This window comes from Leptonychotes weddellii, chromosome 4 (genome assembly GCF_054177405.1).
Source record: "Leptonychotes weddellii isolate Sample4059 chromosome 4, ASM5417740v2, whole genome shotgun sequence".
Lineage (NCBI taxonomy): Eukaryota > Metazoa > Chordata > Mammalia > Carnivora > Phocidae > Leptonychotes > Leptonychotes weddellii.
Window position 1 is genome coordinate 33,779,072 of NC_138372.1, and position 4,715 is coordinate 33,783,786.

General features: G+C 44.3%; 1 protein-coding gene across 5 annotated transcripts in view; it reads right to left on the reverse strand.

Moving 5' to 3' along the window:
- Positions 1-3,923, reverse strand: part of MKNK1 (MAPK interacting serine/threonine kinase 1) — a 35,200-nt gene extending 31,277 nt beyond the window's left edge. Inside the window, exon 1 of one of the 5 annotated variants that reach the window (XM_006737439.3) lies at positions 3,753-3,923. The gene's annotated coding sequence lies outside the window, so the exon portion shown is untranslated. The remainder of the gene's footprint in view (positions 1-3,752) is intronic. The other 4 variants (XM_031032535.2, XM_031032533.2, XM_031032534.2 and 1 more) reach the window with 4 other exon arrangements.
- Between the last annotated feature and the right edge of the window lie 792 nt (positions 3,924-4,715).

Here is a 4,715-nt window from a genome sequence, read left to right on the forward strand (position 1 = left end):
CTCCATACTGTTTTCCAAAGTGGCTGTACCAACTTGCATTCCCACCAACAGTTTAAGAGGGTTCCCCTTTCTCCACATCCTCTCCAACATTTGTTGTTTCTTGCCTTGTCAATTTGACAAGGGAAACAAAAGCGAAAATGAACTTTTGGGACTTCATCAAGATAAAAAGCTTCTGCACAGCAAAGGAAACAGTCAACAAAACAAGGAGGCAACCCACAGAATGGGAGAAGATATTTGCAAATGACACTACAGACAAAGTGCTGATTTCCAAGATCTATGAAGAACTTCTCAAACTCAACACCCAAAAAACAAATAAGTCAAAAAATGGGCAGAAGACACGAACAGACACTTCTCCAAAGAAGACATACAAATGGTTAACAGACACATGAAAAAATGTTCAACATCATTAGCCACCAGGGAAGTTCAAATCAAAACCACACTGAGATACCACCTTACACCAGTTCGAATGGCAACAAATAGACATTTACTTCTCTGAAGGAGCAGTGCACAGTGCTACCAGCTTCAGCACACACACACAGGGCTCACCAGATGCCAATGTCCCAAGCATTTGACAAACACATTTTTTTTTAAGTTTTTTTTTTAATTTATTTGACACAGAGAGAGACACAGCAAGAGAGGGAACACAAGCAGGGGGAGTGGGAGACGGAGAAGCAGGCTTCCCGCCGAGCAGGGAGCCCGATGCGGGGCTTGATCCCAGGACCCTGGGATCATGACCTGAGCCGAAGGCAGACGCTTAACGACTCAGCCATCCGGGCGCCCCTACAAACACATTTTACGTATCCTAACTTCTTTCATCTTCACAACCCTATGAGATATTTTTACATTTTACAGATGAAGAAATTGAGGTACAAAGAGATTAAGTAATTAATTTGCCCAGGGGCACAAAGCTAGTTAGTGGCAGAGCTAGGATTTAAATCTAGACAGACTGGCTTAAAATTCAAGCTTTTAACTATTACGTTACTAGTAGTATATTTAATATTATTAATATTATTTCATATATCAACTATTATTAATATTATATTGAGGCATTCATGCTGAAAGGCAGGAGGGGTAGCCAGTCAGAATTAGCCAGGCACCAAAAAGAATGCTTTTATTTAGAAGCCTCAGCACAGAGTTTCCCTACTGATGTGCTGTGAATGAGATACTGATCCCCTCATGGGGCTGAAGAATATAATTTTCTGTGTGTGCTATGATGTCAAGAAGGCTGGGCAGCCCTGCTCTAGCTTACACAAATACAAAGGCATTATCACCACATTACCATTATTATATTAATCTGAAATCTGATTTATCAGAAGTTTCTTTGTCTTACTTGGAGATAACTTTGTATTTTGTGTTTTGGCATATTATGGAGGATGAGCTACAAACCAGTCCAACCACATTATTTCACGGCAGTTCTGGTATCAGGTACAAGGCTACATTCTTCTTCTATCTGACCTATTGGTTGGTTGGTGTCGTTTCTGATGGTATCATTACTACGTAGGGGACAAGGTCAAGGAAAAAGTATACTCAAACAGAAGCTAGTCAACGTTAAGGCAAGATAGATGAAAGGAGCCACCTGTGTAATCAGCTCACTCAAAGGACAGTCTGTGAGTGGGGGCTAGGCTATTTCACAGGTTTTTCCCAAGAGTCCTGTGTGTAGGCAGGCTAGCCAGAATGAGGCAGACTGCAGTATCTCACACAGCTACAGTGAGAGTTGGCAGTCTGAGGCCCACAAGGGTGCCGGCAGGGTGGTGATTCACAACAGGCCTCAGACAGGGCTGGGATAGCAAGATTTCCAGAGGGAAAAAGTCTGGAGTCAGGCTCATCTTCTTCCTCTGTTCTGACTCTTCAGAGCTGTCAGCACATCTCCTGGCGGAAGGAATGATCAGAGGAAGGACAGAGCGGGTAAAGAAGTATGTGCTTTAGAAAGAGCAAGCAAGAGGGAAGGACTGTATTTGTGTGAGCAGGACAGTATAAAAAGATGAAAAGGGCAGGCTGAAGTCAGATCACCCAACCTTATTAATGTGGCCACAAGGCCCTCCAACATCTGGTCCCTATCGGCTCTGCAGCCTCACCAAGCCTCAGTCATTATTTCAAGTAAAAATGAAGAGTGGCTAGTTCAGCTTGTAATTCAAACAATCCCACAAACGCTTTTCGTTGAGACAACCACCGTACCTCGGTATGCACACAGTGCTTTATGAGCATTTCCACTTTGTCACACAGAATATAAAAAAGATGTGTACTCAAGGGTTGAGATTCACTAAAATTAGCAATTTTTACTGCTTCATAAGGACCTTCTTTTTTTTTTTTTTTAAAGATTTTATTTATTTATTTGAGACAGAGAGAATGAGAGAGACAGAGAGCACATGAGAGGGGGAGGGTCAGAGGGAGAAGCAGGCTCCCTGCCGAGCAGGGAGCCCGATGCGGGACTCAATCCAGGGACTCCAGGATCATGACCTGAGCCGAAGGCAGTCGCTTAACCAACTGAGCCACCCAGGCGCCCTCATAAGGACCTTCTTTAAAAAAAAAACTAAGAGTATAGCAATGAAGAATACAATGACTGCAAGGACAGTTCCAGGCCACTGCCTTGATTCATGCTAAGGCACCAGCAGTTCTACCCACTATTGCTCTGCAACAACAAATAACATCTTAGTGCTGTTACAAAACAGTTTTGACCTGGTAGATACCCTGAAAAGGTTTCAAGGACCCCCAAGGTCCGCACAGCCCACTTGTGAACCACCATTCTAGACAGTGGGGAGGGACTAGGCCGTGAAACCGGCTGTGATGTGCAGAACCAATGGGCAGCTGGCTGGGGACTGGGAGAGCAAGGAGAGGCTTCTGTGGCTGGGAAGAAGGCAAGGAAGGCCTGTAACTAAGGCAGGGATGGGAAGGAAGAGAAAGAGATGAGGGGATGAAGCCGCAGAGGCAGAACTGGTCTTAGTCCTGCCGAGCGACTGGAGATGGTGGAGGAGTCAGAGATGTCCATCTTCTTTGAAGGCAGGGACGGGGCCTATTATCTCTCTGTCCCCTCTGCCCAGCAGGGAGCCAGCACAGAGGGGGACCTCAATATATGTTTATAAACTAAAATCGAAGAAGGGGAGAATTCAGGAAGGGGAGCTAGTTAGGAATGGGAAGAGGGGAAGATGGTGTGTCACTGGGAAGCTTCAAATGAAGAAGGGTGACACACAGCAGCAAAGGAGTAAAAAAGCTCACAGATCAGACTCAAACCATCCTCACCCAACCCTCATCTGACCCAACCTACAACTAAGGCATTATTTCTAACCTGCCAGGCATGATGGAGCCTCAGGCATTCAAGAACACTTCAAAAGAGCATCATATATGTCACAAATATGACAAGTTAAAAAAAACCTGGAAAGATACATCTCAAGCCATTATTAACAATGGTTACTTTGGGAGAACGAAACTTGGTAGGTACAGAATTATACTTTTCATACCTCTGTTGTATTTGATTTTGTTATTTATGGCTCAGCTGTTTTACTTTTATAATTACAAGTAAATATATATGTTTTACTTACTGCACAGTTTCCCTTACGACCTTCTCTCCCATTGTGTTCTGGTAGAAATGTGCTCATCCCTACTACATAACTATCTTAGGCACACCAGGCAGCCCAGCTAATCCTAGCTGCCTACTGAATACCGAAATCTCCCACCCACCCTTTCCTCTGGAAGTATCAGATAATTTCAACCCAAAGCAATCTAAAATGTTAAACAAAATATGCATCCAATCTTACCTTGCCCAACTTCTGAGAAGTAAATCCTCTGTAAACTGAAATGAAATAATGAGATAATGCTCCTGTCGGAGGGCTGCTGTCTTCCAGCTCCAGGAAGTGTTTCAATAGTCTCTGTAGGTAGCAGGCATTCTTCACTTCCCCACTGGCTGTTGCTTCATCTGGCATGAAAATCTTAAAAAAGCAGAAATAGAAAAGATACAAAAATCCGACTTCTTTAAAATGACCAGCGAAGGTAAAGATCACCCTACGTGTCCCCCAAAACTATGTGTCACACAGTAAGTAGATATACACAAGACCATCACAGATTTCCTGTCTTTAAAATCAGGTATTTGAGCATTTGAAAATGCTGATACTAAGCATCTGAAGATTTAACAAGGGTCTGAGTAAAAGTTTTCAGATTCTGTTTCCGCTGTGGGAGTCCAGACTTGGACCCGGAGGACAGATCTGGACAGCTCTGTTCACTGAGGAGTGTCCTGCGGAAGGTAAAAGCTGACATTCTCTGTCATCGACATTTTTATTTTTTTTTAAGATTTTATTTATGGGCGCCTGGGTGGCTCAGTCGTTAAGCGTCTGCCTTCGGCTCAGGTCATGATCCCAGGGTCCTGGGATCGAGTCCCACATTGGGCTCCCTGCTCTGTGGAGAGCCTACTTCTCCCTCGCCCGCTCCCCCTGCTTGTGTTCCCTCTCTCGCTGTGTCTCTGTCAAATAAATAAATAAAATCTTTAAAAAAAATAAAATAAAGATTTTATTTATTTGAGAGTGTGTGCACATAAGCAGGGGGAGGGGCGGAGGGAGAAGGAGAAGCAGGCTCCCCACTGAGCAGGGAGCCCGACGCAGGGCTCAATCCCAGGACCCTGGGATCATGACCTGAGCAGAAGGCAGACGCTTATCCGACTGAGCCACCCAGGCACCCCTGTCATCCATGTTTTTAGAGATGAATGAACTCTGGCTCCATCTCTTAGT